The sequence below is a fragment of the Leptonychotes weddellii genome, chromosome 7 (genome assembly GCF_054177405.1).
Source record: "Leptonychotes weddellii isolate Sample4059 chromosome 7, ASM5417740v2, whole genome shotgun sequence".
NCBI classification, from domain to species: domain Eukaryota; kingdom Metazoa; phylum Chordata; class Mammalia; order Carnivora; family Phocidae; genus Leptonychotes; species Leptonychotes weddellii.
This window is the reverse complement of record NC_138375.1, coordinates 10,850,474-10,864,333: the sequence shown is the minus strand read 5'-3', so window position 1 is coordinate 10,864,333 and position 13,860 is coordinate 10,850,474. Positions and strand designations below refer to the sequence as shown.

Here is a 13,860-nt window from a genome sequence, read left to right as displayed (position 1 = left end):
ATAGCTAGGTCAAAATCGCTTGAAGGATCTTTGTGCAGATTAGTTTATGATTAGTTATTGCTCAAAGAGATTCTCCTGTTGTTTACAAACACCCAAGTCCCCAGCGCTCAGGCCTTTGGTGTTTCTTTGTCTTGACGTGGATAGCGATCCTGTTCTGTGGCCAACATCTGCGCGCACCTTAGGGGCTGGGAAGGGTCTGGCTGGGTTTTCGCCTGGGCACACCTGCAGTTTGTATACACTGGCAGGAAAATTCACACTGTGGAGTGTTTTGTTATGTTCGTTAAGTGATTTATTGGAAGAATAAACTGTTTCTAAACTGTCCTTTATCAGAAAGTGTGCACAGTACCATCTGCCAAGTAACATAATCCCATTGGAATTAAGCAGACAGCCCCTCAGGGACCAGTTGTTTGTGCTGGAGCCTATCCCCTCTGTCTCCTCTCCTGTGGCCTCAGGCAGGGGAGGGCCCTCCCGGGACGGCAGCTCCCGCCTGCACCAGGGAAGGTGCTCCGGGCTCTCTGGAAATGGACAGGATTGCCCCCCGAGTGTGATTCCGGCAGGAGACAAAGAGGGTGACTGGATAAGCAGAAAGACAAACAGGAAAAGTAATTCACAGCCAACAGGAGCATCTGCCAGAATCTCACGAGCCAAAAATTCATAGTAACACTGTATGGGTGTTTCTGGATCTTCTGAAGGCTTGAAATTAAATGATGGTAAGCAGCACGAGATACCTGTTAGGGGAGAGTGCAGACTCCTGCGGGTTTTTATCACCAACACACCAAGCCATCCAAAGGATCAAGAGCCTGATTGTAAAATTGGTTTTCAAAGTCAGTGGCCCTGGACTTGAGAAGCATTTCAGCGTGTGCTGAGCTGACCATGACCATGGACTGTCAGACTTTTCTCAGGCTCCCTTTTATAATGGCACAGACTTGCCCAAGTTATTCTAATGATTAACCAGAGGTGCACGTTCGTCTCTTTTAACATGAGTCTCTTAGTCTTAACAGAATTAAAAATACATCTGGAAGCATCTTAAAATTTAACCAACTCCGTACAAATACAGAATTATATATATGTTTTAAAAAACCTATTGTAAAGAGATCACCATAAAAATTAAAATTAACTGTACTAGCAGCAAAAGATTATAACACTATTTGAGGGGCACCTGGGTGGCTCAGTCATTAAGCGTCTGCCTTCAGCTCAGGTCATGATCCCAGGGTCCTGGGATCGAGCCCCGCATCGGGCTCCCTGCTCTGCGGGAAGCCTGCTTCTCCCTCTCCCACTCCCCCTGCTTGTGTTCCTGCTCTCGCTACCTCTCTCTCTGTCAAATAAATAAATAAAATCTTAAAAAAAAAACACAACACTATTTGATTCATTAATGTTAGTGAAGTAAATAGGCTTTTCTTTCCTACTCTGGCTGACTTATTTGAGAACAGTGTTTTCTTTGTCTTAACGATGGTAAAACAACAAACAAGTTATCTAGTCCTGACTGTGTTCTGGGTAACTGCTCTAAATCCTTTATGGATATTAACTCATTAATCTGCTAAATAACACTATGAAGCAGCTCCTGTTATGATTCTCTTTCTCCAAATGAGGACACGAAGACATAGGGAGGGTAAGTGACTTGCCCAAGACCACACAATAGACCTTTACATTTTTTAAGAATCTCAAGAAATCCCGTACTAAGTCAGCAGTAAAACTGGGTTTTCCCCAACAGAGTCCTTTTCCCTCTGTCTACTGAACTAGCCTGCCTTCACTGTAATTAGCGATGGTAACAGCAATAGTCATCGCTGTGTATGGGGGGCCTCCTCCTCTGGACTGTGCATAGACTCAGCATTTTAAATGGACGCTCTGCCCTATGAGACGGCGCCTGTCATCTTTACAGATGGGGAAACTAAAGTTGCAGGGGGCAGCTAGCTTGTCCAGGGACAGATAGCAGCGCCGACAGGCCAACAGGAGAGCTCGTGTCCTTTGCCATGACATCAGGCCTTTTTGCCTCATACTTTAAAATTTTATATAAAATCACTTTAGAGTTGCTTCTGAGATGCTTGTGAGTTTTGTGGAAGGGGAGCCACGTTCTGAACTTAGGCCAGGTCGGGTCTGGACGGAACGCATGTCAGCATGAGCCCCACAGAAGGCCCACGCCTGTGCTTGCTGGTCTCCTCATTCCTTCCTGCTGCCAACTCTTAGGAGGTGTGTTACTGAAAAGAGTTTTGATACGGGAAAGAGAAGCTAGAGCGTTGCTGGAGGACTGCAGAGCCCCTAATAGTCCCTTCGCACAAAAGTACTCCTGTTACATGGACGAAGGAATGACCCACCAGCACATATAAATATGCACCGGGTCATTTTCTTCTTGCCTAATATTTGATGAGCTGGGCAGGGCCTCAGATCAGTTGGGCTTGCCCCCTCAGGCCCAACACAGGCCAGTCCACAAAGGGTAATATCTGGGCTGCTTTGAAAAGGCTCTGGGAAAGATCACCATTTTCTTTTAAGCTTGTGCAGCAGCTTTTCAGTCCTGACTCTTAATGTAATCCTCACCCTCTCTTACTCCTGTAGCCCTAGGGCTCAGTCCTGGGACCATATATACATAAGGCCAGGGAAAGAGCAAGCAAGAATCTTGCTTCAGCCTCCCTTGCTGCAGGTGTTACAAAGACTGGCATTTCTGGGGCACCCGGGTGGCTCAGTCAGTTAAACATCCGACTCTTGATTTTGGCTCAGGTCATGGTCTCAGGGTGGTGAGATCAAGCCACATGTCGAGCTCCACACTGGGGGTGGAGCCTGCTTAAGATTCTCTCTCCCCCTCTGCTCCCCCACTCCCATTCTTTCCCTCACTGAAAAAAAAAAAAAAGATTGGCATTTCTAACAGCTGAACAAGCTGTCTAAGTTTAGTAGGTAAGAGCTTGGTTTTAACCGTTACCTATTAGCATGAAGAGCTAACGCCTCTGTCCACAAATAAACCCTTTTCAAGACCTGAGCTAATTTAGAGAGCCCAGGGTGTCAGAATATCAAGAAAGAGACGTCATTTTTAATGAGCACGTCAAACCAATTCTTCTCTGGTAGAACTTCCAACATATATGGCTACGCTGTGATTTAAGAATGGAATGAGTATTTACCTGCCTCTAGGACATTTGAAGATACAATCTGTCATGAGCCACTGACCTCAGGGACTTTCTGCTTGCTGCCCTGCCAATCCATCAGAGTCCCAGGAATAAGAGTGCAGGTTGCTGGAGCCTCCGTATCAGGTTGGCCAAGCTAGGGGCCCACCAAAGCAGCAGTGGGATTACATCAAGGTTGGAAGTATTAAGCACCCAGAAATTGTCTCTGGCTACTTACCCATTCCACTGTAGCGAGATATATTTTGTCATTTGGAAGGCAGGCTGGAAGTAATCTTAACTAGTAAAATTTCTCCTTGCAGAAAGGTTAGTAGGTGTTGGTGTATTTCCAGTATCTCGATAGTCATATTCTTCCCGAATTTTTCATTGCTCTCCCAGTGGAACCTAGATCCTTATCCCCATTTTAAAGCTAGGAACCTAAAACAGGAAGAGTAATTAAAATTCACTTTAACCTTTGTTGGAATTTTACCACCTCCAACTCCTCTTGAGCCCTGTTTTTTGTTTTTTGTTTTTAAGTAGGCAGGGCTTGAACTCACAACCCTGAGATCAACACCTGAGCTGAGATCAAGAGTCCACCGCCCCTTGCACCAGTTTTAAATAAATCTATTGGAATTTGTTTTTAATTCTCATAGTGTGTTTTCTAGATGACTCGAATGCTTCCACAAATCTGCTTATTTACTTACTATAATCTGTTTATTTTGACTTTTCCCTCTGTGTGTAACTACCCCTCAAGCCATTAACTAGCAATTTGATAGTTGACTTTTGTTATTGAATTTTTTTGGAAAGGATATGCTTATTTATAACCTAGAAGGTTTTTTTCCCTCGTTGCAACTATTTTGGGGACCTTATAACAAAGGACAACAGTGGAAATAATACTTATTTACACATGGAAAACTGTCAGAATTTCCACTGAGACAATAAATTTATGTCTGTGGCAGCAACCTTTTAATAACTTTTAAGTCGTTTTTGTTACATTTTTAGTTTTTTTATTATGTTCTGTTTTGGAAAGGTAACTGCTTAAAGATTGATTTCTTAGTATGATTTTCAGACCAGAAAATATCAGTATTTGGAGGTTCTTGATCTAAAACTTTCTTTTCTTGGAAGGGAGCTGCCAGGAATTTCCACTGTAATGAGGAGTAGAGCTGTGCCCTCCTGTTGGTATTATGAGCTGTTGGAAAATTCTGGTAGAGAATTGGATGCTTTGCTGAGCAAGGATTTTTCCCCCCTCAAAATTTAGGGTAGGTTTTAAAAGCAAAATATCTTTTATAGATGATTAAGCTTTGTTCCTTAAAGGTGTTATCCCTCCTCCTTATCTTTCTTCAGATTTTAACTTGTTGATGAAAAAGATTAATATGTGGGAAATAGTCCATGGTTTGCTAACCACTTCTCCTCAATTAGCAAGATTCATAGTCTAGTTGAGGAAAAGAGACTGTTTTCAATTCTGTGAATACCTTAGTTGAGCAAGTTTCCCAAAATCTGCTGTAGGATAATAGGGTTTAGGTGCAGATTGGACCACGTGATCAAGTACATTTGGGCAATGTTGGGTTGACAATAAGGATGGTTTCCTATAGTGTAGGATTTCTCGGAGGAGGATGGTATGCAGGCATTTGAACGAGAACCCCTTTGCACATGGGAATCATGACTGTAAATATTGTGGCAGCATTCTGCATGGGAAAAGGGGATCCTGGAAATGTCTTCGAGGCACATCTTAGCATATACCATCCTAGTGCCTTGAGCCAGCAGTAAATGAGCTGAACTATATATAGCAAAGTGAGGACATGTGACAAGCAAGAAAAGTCTTTTTTTTTTAATGAGACATTTAGTGACGTAATTAAGAGTGGCCAAAATAATAATGAAAACAGCTAGTGGGAACATAGATAGTTTCCACACCCTTCCTTCTGGAGCCCCCTGTCTCTCTGAGGTTTCTGAGTAGGGCATCACAACCCCGCTAGTGAAAGCCATGCTTGTAGCCCAGCCAAGAACTGTCCTTGTACCCCTCCCAACCTCCCTCCCCCAAATGCTTGGCATCTAGAAACACCCATGGAAAGAAATAGGGTTCTGTGACTTCAAAATCAGCAGATAACCAATGAGAAAACCCAGGCAGCCTCACACTGTGTGTCCAGAATCCCGAAGCAGTAAGTTGAATGAAAGAACACCATCAAGCAGGCAGCCTGGGATCACAGGCTGTGTGTGTGACCAGGCCAGGGTCAGTGCCAGCACTGGGAGCTAGCCGCAAGGGATGTGTCCTCAGTGTGATACGGCACCGCGTGAGGAAAACATGATCGCCCAACCAACCCCAGGCACAACAGGTTTCGAAGGTTTGGAAGGGCAGCCTCAAATACAGAAAACTCCTGCCTCACAATTCCGCTTCCTGTACCCATTTTTAAGAACATGCTTAGTAGTTATCCTTAAGGATGTATTTAGTCTGTCAGGGTGATTTAATGAGACCTATAATGAGGTGTTTTTCAACCTAAAACACAGTACTTTCCTCACATTAATTCATCCTTGCATCCATCCTACAGATAAAGAATAGACAGGCGCCTTTTCCAAGTATTGCAAAACCAGGACCGGGAATGAAGCACTCATAATTTCCTGCTTTATATAACATGGTGCTAAGATCGTGAAGGATCATTTCAGAGGCGAAGTTGATATTTTCTTGAAGTTATTATTCAATTAGGAGCGAATTCATGAACTTCGATGAAGACACGGTACTTACCTCAGTATGACCTCTTTTATATATCCTGAGGACGGGAAAACAGCCTCCATTTGTCTCAGATCTCTGCCTGAAACACGAGAAATGTGCAACAACTCTTTCTGTGTGATCTGATTTTGCGAGGAGGTTTTTTTCAAAGACTGATTCGTGAGACATGCATGATGTATAATGGTTGCCCAGCACTAGCCTGGCAGAAGAAGATTCTAGATCGTGTGTCAGGCATTCCTGCTGATTTGCTGCACAAGGACAGGCAACATGCCCAAATACGTTCTTCCTAAGCATGCGGTAGTTTGTTTATAAAGTAGAGATTTGACACTTTTCTCCTGTATCTCAGAGAGAAGGCAGTATTGTTTGTAGAACTTTGACATTTTTCACTAGAAGCTGAATTCTAACTCTGTAGTATGTTTCGCTTTTGATTATTTAAGTTATTTCTAGAAATCTGACCGCCAAGATTGAGGAAGGAGAACAGAGGTTTTACAGAGTATCATAGTGGTAGTTAAAAATGCTGGAAGAACTGGGGAGCTGGGTGGCTCAGTCAGTTAAGCGTCCGACTCTTGATTTCGGCTAAGGTCATGATCTCAGGGTTATGAGATGGAGCCCTGCAGAGCCTGCTTAAGATTCTCTCCCTCCCTAAAAAAATAAAATAAAATACTGAAGAATTAAGCTGCGTTCAAGTACTGGCTTTGCCACTTACGAAGGATGTGGTTAACTCACTCAGCTCCACCCAGCCTGCCTTCTCCTCGGTAAAGGGCTGAGAATAAAACATTTTTCATAGGGTCATAGTGAATGTTTGACTAGAGAAAACATGTGCTGGTGCTCAGGACAGAGCCTGATACTAAATAAATTCTTCTAGATTCTGTTATTTCTCTTCTTTATAATATACAATAAGAGTCATCAATTAACTAAAGCTGTAGTGAAGGACCATGCTTCGATATTGTTTCTTCTGAATGATTGTCCTACAAGGAATTCCCTTGAGTAATTCAGACCTTAAAGGTAGGTACATTTGACTTGGGCAAAGTCATTTGCTAGCTTGGTCTTTTACCTCTGATTTGGATACAGTGCAGGGGATGCACCTTATTTTGATAAACTGATATTTTCCTATAGCATGGCTAGAGTTTGAGCTATGAAATAATTTCACAAGTAAATTTCCCTATAATGAGATCCTTATGAGAGGGCACATTATTGATGGGTTTTATTTTATGGTACGGCCCAAAGAACTGCAGTAGAGTAAAGACAAGCTTGTTTTTCATAACACATCCATGGGTGGTATCCAAGCCAACCTGTCATGGACAGCTTTATGTCTAATTGTGTGATAAGGTTACCATGATTGCTTTCTCTAATTGCCATAAAATAGATAGCAGTTCTTAAAGGAAGGTGTTGTCGACATGCCTAGAAACAAGGGGACATGTTTTGTAGTTTGTCTGTAGTTAATATGCTTTATCCCATGCTAGAATGGGCCCACGGGCTATGATCTGAAGTTTGCAGAGTACTGCTCTTTATCCAAGCAAATATGGGTCCTTCACCTACCTGGACAGGTTTGGAAACTGTCAGCAATCAAATGACCATTTCAGATTATGGCATTGTCTCCTGAAGGCCTCTGTTCAAATCTCCATTACAATAAAAAGATAATCTGAGGGGAGGAGAACCATGATGTAATGCATCAACTTGCCAAATGATCAACTCTCAGTGAACAGGATCCCAAGAAAAGTAAGTCCTGGAACAAGAGAAGTTCTGATACAAGGAGAATTAAAACAACGGTCAGAGAATGCATGGACTGTGCCAGATAGGATCCTTAAATTGGGAGGCCTGGGAAGTGGGATGAGCTACAGAAGGAAGCTGAGAGGGCCTTTTTTGACAACCAGCCTTTTTCTCAACTATGCCTGGATGGACCCTACATAACATGCAGGTGAATAATCCCAAAGGTGTATGTGTGATATGCTGCATTTATATTGAAAAGGCAGTGCAGACTAGTGGTTGAGAATGCCAACTCTGCAACTAGACTGCCATTTTGCACCAGTTCGCCAACTTATCTTGGCTGTCCTTCCACTTTCCTTATCTGAAAAAAGAACCTGGATCATAGGGTTGTTGAGAGAATTTAAAGAGCTACTATATGTAAAGTATTTACTATGTATTTACTATATGTAAAGCATTTAGAATACTGTTTGGCACAAGGTAAAAATATTAGCTATTATTGTTACTAAAATGTGTTAGAGTCATGTCTGCAGGAAGGAAAAAGCACGGATTAGGGCCTGCTCACTGCCCGAGCAAACAATGCTGATATCTCAGTCACTTAGCTCAGTAAAAGTTCCTTTCTTGTTTGTGCCACAGACCCTGTCAATGAGGTAGCTCTGCTCCATGCAGATCCAGGAATCTAGGTTCCTTGCATATAGTAGTTCCACCATATGCTAGGGTCTCTGAGTGTTTCACTGATTTTCAGCATTCAGATGGCAGGACAGGGAAGAGAAGGTTTGTTTGCTCAGGAATTCTCAGGAACCAGACCTTCTCCCACATTACATTGGCTTCATTACACAGTAATTACTTCTCTTACATTTCATTGGCCAGAATTGGTCACATGGTCCCACCTAAGTACAGAGGAAACTGGGAAATGTAGTTTAGCTGTGTGCCCAGGAAGCAGAGAAGAACATGGATATTGGTCTGAACATGGATAAACCAATAGCAAATGGATGATTTTGGCTTTGGTTTGACTTTTGGTTTATAGCTTTCCCATGAAGCATAAACATTTTTTAATAATCGCTGGAGTGGAGGGGGGTGGGAGGGATGGGGTGGCTGGGTGATGGACATTGGGGAGGGTATGTGCTATGGTGAGCACTGTGAACTGTGTAAGACTGATGAACCATAGACCTGTACCCCTGAAACAAATAATACATAATATGTTGATTAAAAAAATAAAAATTAAAAATTAAAAAAAAAATTTTAATAATTAATGGGGAAATCTCTCTTGAGCAACACTCAAAAATTCTAATGTTCACACAAAACTTCAGCTTTTACTCATTTTTGAATAAGACAGTAATAAAGGCTAACACCTATGGAGCATTTACTGTATACCAAAATACTAAGCACTTTATGTGCTTATTTCATCTTAATTAATAAGATGAAATTACTTTATTTAATCCCCACCATAGCCCTTAGGAGGTAGGAGAATTGTCCACATGCAATGGGTGAATAAACTGATTTCAGAGAAGCTGTTAATCCAAATGAAAAAATATATATATGAATTGAAGAATCACAAGATTAACAGAGATCAACAAAATTGCTGGTTTGTCTTTTCCTATAGCCCTTTAATCCATAACGGGACAAAATTTGATAAAGAGTGAATTTATAGTCGTCAACTCTTGTTTTTTACTTAAGGAGACCAAATCCAGACACACAGCCAGACTTAATCCACTCTATCTGATACAGCACCCATTAATTTGTCATGATCTGAGTGGTTTGTCAAGAAAAAGTAATACACATGGGCATGGAAAAACACACATTGGTGTGTACTTTATCCTTTGGTTTACTTTATTTGCTTAGCTAAACATGCTGTGTTTATTATCAGGTTAACCATGCGTGCATTGCATTAGTCTGGAAAAGCAGCTTTAGTGTCTTAACATCTGATATCCGTTCAGATATTTTTCAAAAATCAGTTAGGTCCCTTATTTATTGGATCTGCAGTTAATATTTTAATCGTAGAGGTTAAGCAACCTGATGTCACTGGTGTGTGCGCTTTAATCTTTTGAGTATAGCATCTGGAGAAAAAAAAAAATAGGAATCACAATTCTGTGAGCCCTTGTGGGTGGACAGTGTACAGAGCGATTTTTGAGTGAGGTGCTTGTTTCCTTAAGAGATTCTGCCTGACCAGTGAAAATGAGTCAGCTCCCTGCCATTTTTATCAATTCCATGGATTTCAGTTTTCTCTATGGGACTAAGATATGTTTGTAAAAGCAACGAAAAGTTGAGATTTAAACAGATGTCAGATGGAAGCAGCAGATGTGTCATAGTACAAAGGGTTTTGATAGGCCACGGAATAGCTGAGTAATTAGAATGTCTCTACGCCGGCGTATCTACTTCAACATTTTTGGCCAAGCTACAAGACAGTTGGGCGTTTGCCCAGTCGCTCGTGGCCTCATCTGCCTTTTGAAAAGACTCAGTATGGCAGTCACATGAGGAAAGCACCTACTCCTGAATATTTGGCTCTCTGGTCATTAGTGTTGTTTGTTTTTGTTTTTGTTTTTGTTTTTCATTGCTGCCTTGTTTGGGTTTTATAAAAACATAAGAAATTAGGCTCACCATCAATTGGTCCGTTGCTAACGGGATATTCCTATGCTTTTCATCTCTAGATCTCAAAGCATTTTCCACTGTGCAAAATGAGAACGTTCCTGATCACATTTGTTCTTCAAAGTCATTTTCATTGAGTTGAGAATGACACTGCTCCCCACTGTGGGGTGTGGAACCACAGCCATGGGTCACAGAGTTGAATGCACAGGCTAGGCTCGAATGAGGGGCTAGGCAGAAAATGAAAGTATCCAAGGCCACCTTCTCAGGCTGTAATACTGGTGATTTAGTAGGGACTTAGGACTTGGGACCTCATTCTGGGGGACCCTTTTGTAACATATCCGGGTCCAAGAGTATCAGCAGTCCCTCATATCAGTTGATTACATGACCTTACAAACCACAGGACTTTTCATTGTGTTTATTAGCTGGCGTGGTTTGGAAATGACTGCTTATTTTTATAATGAACAACATACCACAGTTGTCCTCATCCCATGAGCTAATATCAAGGGTATTTTTGGTTCTATGGCACATGGGGCTGTTGTGTTTTAGATTGCACGGCCATGGACACACATTCTCATTCCTTTCCCAACTCAAACGCAGTCCAGTTTTAACATTAATAAGAAACCACTTTTTAATATCGGCACTCTGGGACAAATCACCCCTCAGGGCTTCTAGTCCACTTTGGGTTTGGATTCCTGAACAGCAAACCATCTCCAGGCTAAGTCTACCTGGCTCTAATTCTCTCCCCACCCCAATAAGAAATCTGGAGAGGGGGGAGTCAATTTCCCATCACTTTTTAATTTTTTCCTATTTCTATTTCATCAGAACCCATTTTTCCCCCTCTTTTAAGGAAGGATGGTTCTGCTGCTGAAAATAGATCATCTCAGCCTAGTAACCAAGATGTGTTTTCCTTCAGTCAAGGCTGCCTGGAGATTCTGCAGTCTCTTCGTCAGTATAGGATATTCTAGCTACCACCTACTTGTTCAGTGGGTTTCTGTCTGCTGCCTGTTTATCTGGGCGGCGGCAGCACAGGAAGAAAGGAAAGTTTAAATGTGGAAATGACCTCTTATGCGTCAGAGGCTATGAACTTGAAAGTCATTTGTTAGTTTTGATCTCTAGCTGGCTTGAAAATAGCTCACTTTTCCTCTCTTGGTCCTCTAGTTCCTGAGTTATTTGCAGGAGGATCTTCCACTCCAACTCCATGCTATGATTTTTTCTTGCCATGTAACGTTGGAAAGTGTTCACTTCCACAGCAAATTCTTTTTAAATAGCACCTCTCTTCTTTTTTGAATTATTTTTACTTTTAGTCATTGCTGTTGTTATTCCTGATGTTCTGAGAGATAGACTCACTGACATTCATTCAAATGATCGTGAATGAATCACAGTTCAAAGCATTTAGGACCAATGAAATAAATCAACCGAAGTTATTTTCTTATAATGTAAGTGTAAAATAGCAATACAGATTCAGCTTTCTGACAACCCAGGCGACTGTTTGCATTTATCTCTCAAATTCATACTTTGCCCTTTACAGCAAATATAGTCAATGTCACAAGTGCAGTTGAAAGTTTGGTTTCATTTAGTGTTATAAAATTTCATAATAGTGTACTTGAATATTACCAAGCCCAGATAACCTCAAATTAATACAGTATCAGTGGCATTTAATGGCAGGTACTTAAGGCGCAAGAAGAGGGCAAAAGTGGTTTTCATGTGTTTCTGGGATTTGCAGATTTGCTGCATGAAATTTGTGGTCATGAAATTTCTGTTGTTTATTAGCAGACTTTTGACTGTTGTGGTTAGCATTGCTTCTGAATACATGCTGTATGTCATGGGAAAAAAATGGAAGGCCACTACCTTTTTACATACAGTAGAAAGATTATATAACAGAGTTAAATCAGTAGCAGAGCAGATGGGCCCATTGTAGGGTCATTATGTGATTCTGCTGGTAGGCTATTTCTGAAGTGTGAAATACTCATTCTGTTCAGATGGCTAGGAAAAAACAGCCTCCCCCAAAGAACTGTCTAATGCAGCACCATCCAACACAAATGTAATAGGAGCCACATATGCAACTTAAAATTATCTAGTAGCCTCATTTAAAAGGTATAAAATATAAAGAGGTGAAGATAATTTTTGTATATTTCACTTAACCTACTATACCTAAAATGCTATCATTTCAACATATAATCAAAATAAAATCATTAATGAGAGATTTCTTCTTTTTTGTTGTTGCACTAAATCTTTGAAATCCAGTGTGTATTTTACACATATGTTACATCTCAGTTCAGACTGGCCACATGCCAAATGCTCGGGGGCCACATAAGGCCAGCAGTTGTTAACTGGAGAGCCCAGGCCTGGTGTTTTCATGCAGTAAGTCTGCTGATGGTTTGGTTGCCACTTTGGGTAGGAGGCAGAAAGAGATCATGAGAAATGTCTGCTCATTTGCAGAAAATGAAATGTCAGTTCATGAAAAGGAAAATGTTGACAAGAAGTTCTGGAAAACATAACTTTACTTCTGAATTGTTTATTTGTACAGGTCAAATGCTGCTCCATAGCAGAGTTGACTTTGTTTTGATGGGAAAAAAAAAAAAAGACCCACTGATCTAATGTTAGTCATTTCCTAAAGGAAATTAAAATTCAACATCATAGAGCCTTAACCTAAAGGATTCCTGTTTGCACACATGTATCTGGGTCTGCTGTTGCCATAGCTACACGATGCCATATGGAAGAATTAAAGACTCCAGTTATAGTCTCAATGCTTTCTTTAGTTATCACATTACTTTTCAGCTAACGGTTGTTTTTATTGTGTTGGGCTTCTTCCCCCCTAAAAAATGTGGAATTTCTGCTTAATGAATGCGTATGTTTTCGCTTGGTACGGTCAGTGGGAGAATGACACATTAATGCCATTCCAAATGCTTGAAAGACCTCACTTACAGCAACTATAAGCCCTAATTACCAGAAATGATTAGTGTTAACTCATAACTGGAACCAGTCACAGAGTCTTTATGTGTGGTGATTTTCCACCCTCGATGCTTCCTCTACATTATGGGCTATTTTATGCCATTCCATTTTCAGAGTATAAGAGCTGTTACTGTAATTCTAAGGGAGGTGATAACAAGCTCTGTCTTTGTGGCCAATTAAAAGAGGTGCTGCCAACCAGATGGCCCTCATTCTAAGAAGCTATGAACTTGGAGTTTATTAATGTGGATTGGAGATGGAGGTTTTGCTGGATTATTATCCTCAAGGGATTCGTAGTAGAGGCATATGCTCAGAATTAATTTCGAATGTCTCTACAAACCCATAAATCTACTATCCTCTTGATGTTGACTCTCATAATGTCTTTACATGCTTTTGAAGTTTAGTAACTTAAATTTTTTGTATGGTAGAAACTGACAAAGATTCTCTCATTAACCAAATTGTAGTTAGCCCTCTTTCTCAACCTGGGCCTCGACCCTGACCTTCCATGTCTGTCCTTGCTTCACCTGCCTTTAGCAAAGAATCCTGCTATGTCAGTTTAGAGAGAATCCCCCACCCTTGATATCTGATCGCCCTGGAAATCTATCACCCTCCTCGTTCCCCACCCTTGATGTGGGTAAGTGCCTGCCCTGCCTTTAACAAGAATCTCCCCACACTTGATATCATCCACAGACCCCCTCACTCTGCTCATTGGCTGTAAAGCTCCACTCGTCCTTCTTGTATTCAGAGTTGAACTTGATCTCTCTATCCCCATTGCGATAGTGTTGATCCCCTATTGCAATAGTCCTGAGTAAA

At 41.3% G+C, this 13,860-nt stretch overlaps 1 protein-coding gene across 3 annotated transcripts in view; it reads left to right on the top strand.

Moving 5' to 3' along the window:
• The window catches only part of ANKH (ANKH inorganic pyrophosphate transport regulator), a 128,958-nt gene that overhangs the window by 24,358 nt on the left and 90,740 nt on the right, over positions 1 to 13,860 (top strand). Inside the window, exon 1 of one of the 3 annotated variants that reach the window (XM_081825914.1) lies at positions 5,615 to 6,813. The exons of the other annotated variants lie outside the window; for them this stretch is intronic. The gene's annotated coding sequence lies outside the window, so the exon portion shown is untranslated. Of the gene's footprint in view, positions 1 to 5,614; positions 6,814 to 13,860 lie in introns of those variants that run through there. 3 annotated transcript variants of the gene reach the window in all.